At 34.6% G+C, this 11,374-nt stretch overlaps 1 long non-coding RNA gene across 1 annotated transcript in view; it reads right to left on the reverse strand.

The window, feature by feature from the left end:
- Positions 1-11,374, reverse strand: part of LOC138940875 (uncharacterized) — a 158,876-nt gene that overhangs the window by 15,840 nt on the left and 131,662 nt on the right. The gene's annotated exons all lie outside the window — the stretch shown is intronic.

The following is an 11,374-nucleotide window of genomic DNA, read 5'->3' on the forward strand; positions in this document are numbered from 1 at the left end:
TCTACACGCTCTTACATCAGCATATGGTCGACCATAATTTCTGTCAAAGTGCGCCGCCCCATGGACGAAAAGTGGCACACACAAATGCGCGGCTCGTTTTTGATTTATAATACCGAACGGTCCTAGTTACAGCTGGAACCGTATATCCGGGACCGAAGAGATATTTGGGACGGGAGTGCGTCTAGAGCTGTCATAAAGAAGAATTCTTGGCTTTGAAAGTGACCGACGCAAAATCTTATAACTGCTAGTAGTTTTACTATCTAATCATTTCATCATCCATCAGTAAACACAAAGTTTAATGATATGTTGGACATTAGACATTTGACTGGGAAACAATCGGATTGATAAATAAAAAAAAAAAAAAAATCATTCGCTATAAAAATTTCTTGACTAGAAAACTAATTGTTAGATCTACTAAATTTTATTAATATCGTTTATGTTTCTGTATAGTGAATAGAATCTAACGATATGTTCGATTTTTTGAAATATGGAATAAATAAAAAATGAACTTAGAAAAATTGTCAATAAGAAAACGCTTTCTTGGCTGTAAAAGTAATATAAGATATTAGACATGCTACGTTACATTAATTGAAATTTGTGCCTTCGCGCTCGAAAAGTAAAAAAATGCACTAACGATACGAGAAACTAATTAAATAAAAAAAGATTTTGAACAGAAAAGTTTTTCATTTAATTTCTTTTAAATATATATAGATTATAATTTTTTACTCGTTAATACAACGTATTTCAAGTACTTGTATAATCTGAGCATTTTTACAACGAGTTAGAAGAATTTTGTTTAAAGATAAATGCGATGAGAAATTGGCCCGAATCCCTTAGCCCGTCATAGATTAACTGAAGATGCGTGCCTGGAGATATTTGAATTTCCGTTGAGTTCCGAACGATTCTGTGCGCTTTGCGACGTACGCAAACTGTCCGGTGTCTATTTTGAAACTGGGAGTATTTATAAACTTATCTTTACTAGCGCGAAGTGCAGCACGACCCTTGCGTAAATGGAATTGCTACGATCTTTAGCATCGACAACATTTATTAAATACTGGACGAACGGTCTCATCGATCATTACGTATTGCGTTCACTTACGTACGATAACACATTTGTTAATTAATCATATTGTTTAAATGATATTTGTTCGAATAAGTCATAAGTGAATTTTCTATTCACCAACCGCTCGCTCTCTAAATTACTCTCAAAAATTAAAAAAAAAATATATATATATATATATATATATATATATCACAAACTTTATTAAATATATAATAGTTTCTCAAATACAATTAGCTATTCTTTTTTCGTATGAATGGCTTCAATTATTAATATTTTAACTTCTGTCAATTTCTCTCTACATAGTCAAATATAAATTTCTTTTTTATTCCTTTATACTTTTAAATAATATTTTTCTAAAAAATTGATGCCCTTTTTAATTTTATGCAAACACATAGTTTTATTACAACTTTTTTATTACAATTTTATTACGCACATACAACTCTTGAATTTCATTCTGAAATATAAGACTTCAAAAGCATTAAGATTCTTTAATCATAGTAATGTTGGGCATATCTTAGCTGTTTATGATTTGCTAAATTTTCTGCGTGCGACAAAATACGCTTCTCTTTGAAAGCTGGCACGAATTATTCATCGCCTGCCTTTACATTCATGCGGCCCTGCGGAAAACCGAACGGTCAGCCAAGGGGTTCTCGGGATAATCTAGGAAAAGCGGGATAAATAACCAGACGGCCGGCAGACTAATCCGTTTACTCGTTTATATTTGGATAGCAATGTCTCCTCTGCCATCATCGCGACCTCGCGCAAATTGTATTAGTGTGTCATTCTGAATTGTAGTTTTATGCAATTTCACTGACGTCGCGGCTGTTCGTCTTGATCCAAGTCGAGGTTGGAAAGTGAAAACCCAAGCGACGGAATCCGACGACTCGTTTCCTTCTTGTCGTCGGAAAATTTGCGAAGTAAATTGCATTGATAAAAAAAATGCCTTTTCTTTCGATATAGCATTTCGCGGAATATGTTTTGGGACTTTCGTATATTTTTTTTATCCAAGAATTCGTTTATAAAATATCTTTTAAAAAAATTAAGTTAATACAGCACAAATTTAAAGAGAATTGATAAAAGCGATATCTGGAATATTTTACGATACATATTATTGCAAATTATTTGGAAATTTCCCGTAAATTCATTTTAAATACATTTGCTCGTGGAACCTTATTGTCGTTCCTAATATTTATACGATTGTGATTTACTGTCGGGTCGAACGGCACCTCTGGGAACCGCGCGGTATTCCCGTCAAATCTTTTCTCATTTTTTTTTTTACTAGCACGTGTGCGAGAGATTCGGTGGTGACAATCTTCGCTGAGCTTTTCTCCCGCGCGAGTTTCCCATGACAGAATGGACGGATTCATGCCACGTGATACTGTGTTTTGACTGATACTCGCCTGCCAACGGGATCTTGTAACAAGGAAAAACGAAATCAGAAAGTCACGGGAGGATTGGAGCAAAAGACGAGAGCGGGGACATCTCGCAACTTGCTCTCGTGGAACAAGCGCACAAATGCTTCTCAAAATCCCCGTTGTCACACAGAACGTCATTGTGAAGGAGAATGTTTCGGAAAACACCCTTTAGCTTTTTCTCACTAAACAGTCTAAATACGATTCGTGGAATGGAGATGCAGTTCTATTTATTAACTATTATAATCAATTTTTATATTCTTGATAATAGCAAATAAAAACATAATTGCGCACAATTTCTATCAATTTTAGATTTTTTTAATTCTGGCATTTTTCTTTTAAGTTGTGATTATTTTTTTCACATTGAAAAATGTAAATTTATGAAATTAAACTTGTAATTAAATTTCGATAATCTCCGCTAGATTTTAATATAAAAATAGAATATCTTTCGCGGTACATACCGCATGCGTTACCGTTGCAAACCCTTTGACTTTGACCAATTTGCGAGTGAGCTTAGGTTTCAATTACATGCGATCGTTTAGGATTACGAGTTAAAAAGCGCCCTTATAGCATTATTCGAGCGGGCAGATCAGACGGCGGGCAACTACAAACAATTTGGATCTGCGTCCGCTTTTAATTTCTGAGAATCCACTTAGCACAGCTGATTTTACACCGCCGACCAATAAAACTGTCGACTAATTGTTGGCGAGCGCCACGCTCATTACCCCGACGTTTCAGATTTCAAAAGAAAAAATCCTCCTCGCATTATCGAAAGTATGCAGGTCGTCGAGGGCCAATCCCAAAACACATGTCGATCTATATATAGTCGTTAAAACATGCGCACCCTTGAATCTTTACCCTTTGAGCTTGACAATAATACCGTATTACAATACCGGGGAAACATACAGATATTTCTGTATGTGTGACTAATGTTGAGAGAAATTGCAAATTGTTTAGAAAGTTATTACCTGATAATATTATTATCAATTTATTGATGATTTCGATTTGGCCTTAATAAAGAGTTCATAATAAAATGAAGGAAAAGAGATTTATGATAATCTCGTAAAACTCTCGATTTTTGATAATCATATCTTTTAAGATCCGCCAGTTTCATCTCGGAAACATTCGACGATACTTTTTCCTAAAATTACATCAGCATGTAAAATAATACAATAGAAAACTATTATTAGGTGTTAAATGAATTAATGCACACACGAAGGTGTCTTGGTACTTTGATGCGGATTTTATTGAGAATTAGACGTCAGATACTTCATATCCGATGTGTCCGGTGTGCGTTAAGCGACTTACAGCGTTTGCTGCATGTGTCGATGAAAATAGCATTATGGTGTGCACAGCCAAACAGCGTACAGAGAGAAGAGGATGGAACGTAAAGAGTAACGCGGAAAACAGAAGAAAAGCGTACGAGGAAAGGAAGAACCGCAAAGTTCTGACAGAGGAAAATGGAAAAAGACATGGACAGATGAAAACGATGAGGAACGAATCTCTGAAACGAAGCACGAGAAAAGGAAAAAGCGTAAGAAGAGAAGTTTCATGACAGCAAGTTGGAAGAGGTAGACCGAAAACGGTTGGGCCAAAAGGAAGGGACGAAAAGAAGATAGAAGAGCGGAGGAGCACGAAGAGGGAGCAATGAAGAAGACACGTGTAGTTCTTCCTTTTCTAGCGGAACAGGTGCATGCCTCTATTTTGGCGATGCCGGACGGCAAATGTTTAGTCCAATCTCGTAGCGAAATCGCGACATTCCGCCATACGGTCCCTTCGTTCCCGCCCGAGATCATGCTGCTCCTTTTAGTCTCCTCTGATCCCTCTTTAGCATGCGCGCTTGCGACAGCATTCGCGACGCATCGCCCTGTGTCGACGACTTCGTGAGCCCCCTCCATATTTTCCCCCATAATATATTCTCTCTGCGTGAAAATTACATAATACATCGTTCGACGTATTTCGCAGCACCGATATCAATTCAGAAAAAAAAAAATCTGTGATTTCCAATCACTGCGCAATTTTTTATCTTTTTCTTCGCCCTTTATCCAGAGTATCCAAAATTTAACTAATAACTTAAAAATTAATAGTAAATTGATTAATTCGCATAATAAAAAATGCATATACTCAGTTTTATAATGTATGTATACAGAATATTTTCAATATTCTTTTCAGAAAATGGAAATAAACTATTATTTAAGATTTTATGAGGAAATAGAAATTCTTAAAATATCACGAGCCCAAGTGAAGTTTGGAAAATCTTTTAAGATGACTTCAAAACGTTCACACACACAAAACATATTTAAGTAGATTTCTCAAAGACATTGATGTCGTAATAACATTATACCGCGCGTAAAATGTGATATACAATATAATTGCTAATTATATATATATATATATATATATATATATATATATATATATATATATAATAAAGTTATTACGACATCAATGTTTTTGAGAAATCCATTTAGATGTGTTGTGTATGTGTGTGTGTGTGTGTGTGTGTGTGTGTGTGTGTGTGTGTGTGTGTGTGTGTGTGTGTGTGTGTGAATGCTTTGAAATCATCTTACAAGATTTTCCAAACTTCACTTGGACTCATGATATTATATATATATATATATATATACACTGTAGAAATACGAAAATATTAATTTTCACATATAAATTCGCAAGAGAAATTAATTTTAATTTTTTTATATTTACATTACTATTTATATACATCCGTTACTATATATATGTATAATAAAAATTCGCATGCGCACGATTTCTTATTCTACATCCGAATAAAAAAACCCATTATTTTAGATTTTAAATATAGAAACTCGCGTGATTTTGTTTCCCTCATATCTCGCACGAAATAACACAGCTTTCAACAAAGTTGACATTGTAAAACGTTATAACTTACGTCCGACTATCGCACGTTCCGCATAACTTTTCACACGATGGCTGAAATTAAAAAGTTGATTCCACTCTCTGCCTGCGGCGTCTTTCATTTTCGTTCGTTTCTCGTGTGCGTCGATGGCGTCTATATCTTTCTCACTCTGCTTGTTGAGTTAAAAGCGAATGGTCGAGAAAAAAAGAAATCACTTTATATTTCATACACGTGGACAGAACGCAAAAGGAACGGGCCGCGTAAACTCAAAGATTTCGGGAATGCTAGATACTCGGCGCCAAAACGTGAAACGACGCGTCTCCCATCGGCATCCCTTTTGTCTCCCGTTACAGCCGTCTGTATCCCGTTGTCTTATTTTTCTCGACTGCTATTTTCTCTAGTTCCTTTACACGTGACATTATTTTCACGCGTGCCGATCGAATCGCATAATTGAAATACCGAAACAGGTATATCCCGAATGGTAAAAAATTTTATCTAAATTAAAAATTTATAATTTTTTACAAGACAATTCCGTAATATACAGAGTGGTCATGATATCGAATTTGGAGTTAATTTTTTCGTAGAAATAATTATATTTGTAGATAAATATAATATTATATTTGTTATTAGAAAAGAGAAGAAAAAACACGCGCAAATATATCTATAAATTCAAAATAAAAATATCTGCGTGTGCAAATATATATATAATGCACTTTTTCCATTAATTTTACAAGGTGAAATGTTATAAAAAATTTAATTAAATTAACTAAATGATATTTCTCTTTCATGCTTCGTCAAAAAAGAAAATGTTTCCCTAACGCAATCGGCGTATTTTTTTTTCTCTTTAAGTGCTTGTCTTGATCTAGCCGCTTTTTCTTCCTCATTAATTTCATGCCGCGAGTTTATTCCTTCCTCATTTAATGGCGCCCGTTTACGGATGACCAAAGGAAAGGACCCCACGCCGTTAATCGTAAGTGAGAACGAAAGATGTTGGGCGCCAACGAGAAATGTGACGGAATAGGGACACGTGCGTGTCTTACACACATATACATATATATGTGGATACATACGCAATATGTGTCCGTAGATTGAATGGACGTCTTGAAACGCTGCGAGATTTATCGATGCATTAGTGCTCTCGGAGTCAGCCGGGCAAGTCGCGCGTGGCTGACGCTTCTCGTCGTAATTTTCAGATTTATCGGGGATAAAAATTTTCAAGGACAATCATTCGCCTCGTTTTAAAAAGTGCATTGACTCTAACTGAGGATAATCTTGGTTAGATATGTGACCAGAAAAGGGTTATAGAAAATAATAAAAAAATAATGAAACGAACAGAAACAGAAAGAAATATCGAATCGTATATAATTACAATATTATACAAATTGATGTTTGAGTAATTTGTAATACGAGCACTTTATATTTCGTAAAAAAATGTTTATGACAAGATCTAAGTTTTAACTCATCATAGAAGTTGACGTTCAGATAATTAATCTTATATGTAACTTGGATAAGGATAGATTCTCTTACTTACAAGATTCATATTGTGAAGTTCATATTCATGTGAGTTTATGTTCTGAGAGAGAATGAGAATATATATATATATACACTTTCTCGTTTTGTTGTCATACCAAGCAGAATTTAAACTCCTAGTAAACTTTCGGATTCAAAGCAAATATTCACGCACGCACGCATGCTTCTTTTTAAACGCATAGCTTGTCAGAAATATATATAACAAAAGTATATACATAAATGATATGCAAAGTGAAGAAATTAAAACGGAAAAATATATAATATTTAATCATTTTTTTTTCTCTCGTAACGCTAGAAACTATCGTAATAATAATAAAGCAAGCAACTTAACTTTCAGATTAATATAATATAAAGAAATGCTGTACAATCGTATAAAAATGATTTTATCCCTGCTAGAAATATCTCTGTCCATAATATTAAAAAATTTAATACTACATCGAATTTGATCACCTATTAACACACGATACGATCATAAACTAGCGCAGTGACAGCAACCCCAGTATCGAAATCGATAAATTCGGGAACGCGCCGACAGCGGAATAAATCGCTGTCATCGTGCGGGTCGCTAACAAACGCATCTCCCCGAGCGAGCAATACGCGGACGAGCACCTCGATACGTCCCACGAGAATCACCGAATGTATTTACGGTTAATCAAAATCGCGCGTACCACCTGGAATAATTAGCTGTAGGGCGTTGCGCTACGCGAGCCCGTGTGGAATTTTTAACGATTCATTCGCGCAAGCGACACGTAGTAGGAATGTCAGAAGGAAAAGGGGCAGAAGGGGGATGCTTTACAGTCCGAATGAGGGTGGCGAGAAAAGCCTTGTAGGCTTGTGAATCATAGCAAAAACACCCACGCGAAAACACCATAAAAATAATGCAGCGTGCGTCACGATATGGCAGGCGTGACTCATCGCTTTACGAAATGTAGCTATATATCGTATTCACGAAAATGGCATCGACAAGTCGCTTGACGCAAGATCCCCATCTCCGGCGACATCAAAAGTACATGTTGATGAAAGTGCAGCGAATGAATACGAGCCACACATCCTGCCTCGCGTTATGAAATATGCGAAGAAATGCATAATAAACACATATCACAATTTAGAGCTTGTGAATTTATCATAAGTTTATTATAAATCTGTAAGCGCGCGACAAAAGTGATTAGAGTCTCGAATAAACTTGTAAAGGTTACCGAAAAAATTAGATCAAAAACGAGCTGCGATACTTTTGGTTGCGACGGACAAGAAATGATTAATTAATCAGAAGAAGCGTGAGAAAGAAAGCGAGGGAGTGACAATTCCACGAAAAGATTAAGAAGATTCATTAGATTTTACCACACTGGGGAATACCTGGTAAACATAATTGATAAAGCAAATACTGAGCACACAAGCGTAATTAATATTTAACAAACGTCAACAAGTCGCAGACATAGGCTCGCTTAGGTTCTCGAATTCAACGTTGAAAAAAAAAAAAAAAAAAAAAAAAATGGCACATCACATGATTAATTGATCATCCGTGACGGAGAGAAAACAGCGAAGTGCATCATGAACGTTAACGATAACGGGCATCCGTCATCCTTGAATCGCTCGCATCGCTGCATTTATGGTGTGATATCGATCAGTCGTGATACTTCTTAGTCATCGTCGACATTTCGTGCTAGGCGACTCGTCTAGAAGAACACGGACATTTTCGTGAGTCACTAATAAGAGAGTCCATTCCCAGTAAGTGCTTTGTAGGTGCCTGGGCGCAACGTCAACTAAGCGCCAGATGCAATAAACGTTTAGATGTTTCGTCGACGCCTAATAGAGAACGAGCGTTGATCATTTCTATGAAATCCATATTGTACGCGACGTACGATCCAAATTTTCCATATAATCGCGAAAGAGCTTGTAATTCGGTACTACAATTGAGCAAACATTTTTCCGAATCTTAATGGCTAAATAAATAAATATATATGTATAATTAAATTATAGATAATAACTTTTTTAATTTATTGAAACTTCATATAGAGCAAGTAGAAAATTTCAATAATATAATTAAAATTTATTCAAAAGTATTTCTTGCCTGCTATTATCTATTCGCAAAATGGAACGTGGATTTAATTCCATCGTATGTAAAAAATAACATATGAACGTAACATACATTATCCTTTTAATAAAATGAGTCGGATGGTAATAACCGAGCTTTAGTATCATCGTTTATCCGGGGGATATAAATTGGAAGTAGTAATTTACGATCTTACGCCGACGCTTTGAACCGGAAGAGTCATTTTTGTAACCCGCATAAGGACGATTAATCTTTTAGGAAATCAAAAAGTAACGCCTTTCTAGACCGATATAAATAATTACGTACGAAAGTTAATAATCATTATTTAAAAAATCACCAATTATATTTATAATCTTGCGGATAAAATTTGTTAACTTTATTATCATTGTTAATAATTTGTTTCTCGAATAAATAATTTTATATAACATATAAAATATGCATTTCTCAATACAATTTAAAATCCATTTCTGTATCTGTTTTATGTTCGATGATCCGAAAGAAAAAGCATAAACGTTTTTTTACGCGCGCAACAGTTCTTTAATATTATGTACGTTCCCAATGCGATAAAAAACGGTAAGGAAAAACCTCGTCTCCGCTCTCTTCAAGATCTTTAGACAGATCTTCTTGGATTTCACTTATTTATGAAGCGAGTTATTAGAAAATAGATATCTTCAAACGAATTTATCAAACTCGTGATGAACTTATTGACATAAAAAAAAAAAAAAATACATAATTGTAATTATTTCAACGAAATGAATTTAATTTTCATGAGATTACTTGACATTTGCCAATGTAACAATGACATTTCACGTCGTGTCGACTCAATAATGGCTTTATTTTATTTGATAAACGTGCAGAAGCGAGATAAAATGTATACAACCGAGGAGAGAGAGAGAGAGAGAGAGAGGGGGGGAGACCACCCACGAGCATCCATAAATTACGCTGCCAATTCGTAACAATTACATCTCTCTCTCTTTCTCTCTTCTATAATTCTATTATTTATATCTAGGGAGGACTATCGCGCCGGGCCTCATCCATCGATGGAGGGTCGCGAGATATCGATCTGCCTTTTCTCGGTCGTGTTTATCGCCCGCTGAAGCACGCTGCACGACGCTGCGAAACGCACGTGCGTGTAATCGTATTGACGTTTACGAAAGGGATCGTTTATAGGGACAGCTGAGCCAAGTTGGGCGAGGGGATGTATCCGCATTCGCCAACTGTAATTTGTAGACAAATAGATGCACTGTCCGATGTAAGATTGTCCGTTTTTTTATCGAGACGAATGATATTCGAATCCCGTCAATGAATCGTGAGAGAAGCGTCACGTGACATTAAATATTCGAGATAGGAGCGGCGTGAGATATTAACTGAAATGCTATTAAACGAAAATCTTAATATATGTTATCGACGATAAGGAACAGGCAGCAAACACAAATGTAATTAGAATAGATATTATATATTATATATAATTCCTATAAAAATATATATTAAATATTATATAATATATATAAAATATTATCAATTGTAATATTTTTAAATTTCATGCTTTTTGCTAATTTAAAAATATCTTAATTTCAGTTATACGTCACAATAACAAAACTATCATTTTGTATCGACTCGTTTTACTCTAACGTTCTTTAATTTTTGTATTTCTCTTTAATATTAGTTAGTGTATATTTACTCTTTTTTTCTTCAAATAACAAATTTTTTACGAATTAAAAGAGCACGTCTTTTATAAAGTGATTATTTATTAAGATGTACACGCGAGTGGACTGGGGATACGGATGAAACCGATAAAAATCTCAAGAGTTCTCCAGAGTGCTCGTATCAATTACACCGTATACTCTCATATTCACTTCATTTATGTATAAACAAATCAATGGCGGAATGAAAAGAGATTCGTTTGACTAAATAAATAGCGGCCCGATGAAAAATAATATTAAAACCATCGATAAAATGAAATCCGTCGTTTCTGTTACGACAGCAAAACAGCTATTTCATTCATCGAACATAAATATTTATCTTTCTATAACAATTATCGTTTTTATTTTAAACATTTATTTGAATGTTTCTCGCAAAAATTGTGCTCCAAGGAGGCCCGAGAATTTATATCAATTTATTATCAATTCTATCAGTAATTTTTTTAAGTTATAATAACGATAATTATAAAAATGTAAATTATGGTAATGATAATTATAGAAGAATAATTATAAAGGGAGAGATGTGTCTTTAAAAGCTTGATTATGATTTTAATAACAAACATTTACTCAATTTTAATTTCATTACTCAATTAAGACACCGAAAACATTTTTTGTTTTTTAAGATGATATCTTCGAGATTTAAATAAGGTATATCTTAATAAAGAGACTTAAATAAAGTATAACAAATTGTGTATTGTCCGCGATATATTAAATATGATATTTTTATTAATAACGATATTATCGCAT

The sequence above is a fragment of the Polyergus mexicanus genome, unplaced genomic scaffold (genome assembly GCF_030449975.1).
Source record: "Polyergus mexicanus isolate NDT 795.1 unplaced genomic scaffold, iyPolMexi1.0 SCAF_17, whole genome shotgun sequence".
In the NCBI taxonomy this organism is placed as follows: Eukaryota; Metazoa; Arthropoda; class Insecta; order Hymenoptera; family Formicidae; genus Polyergus; species Polyergus mexicanus.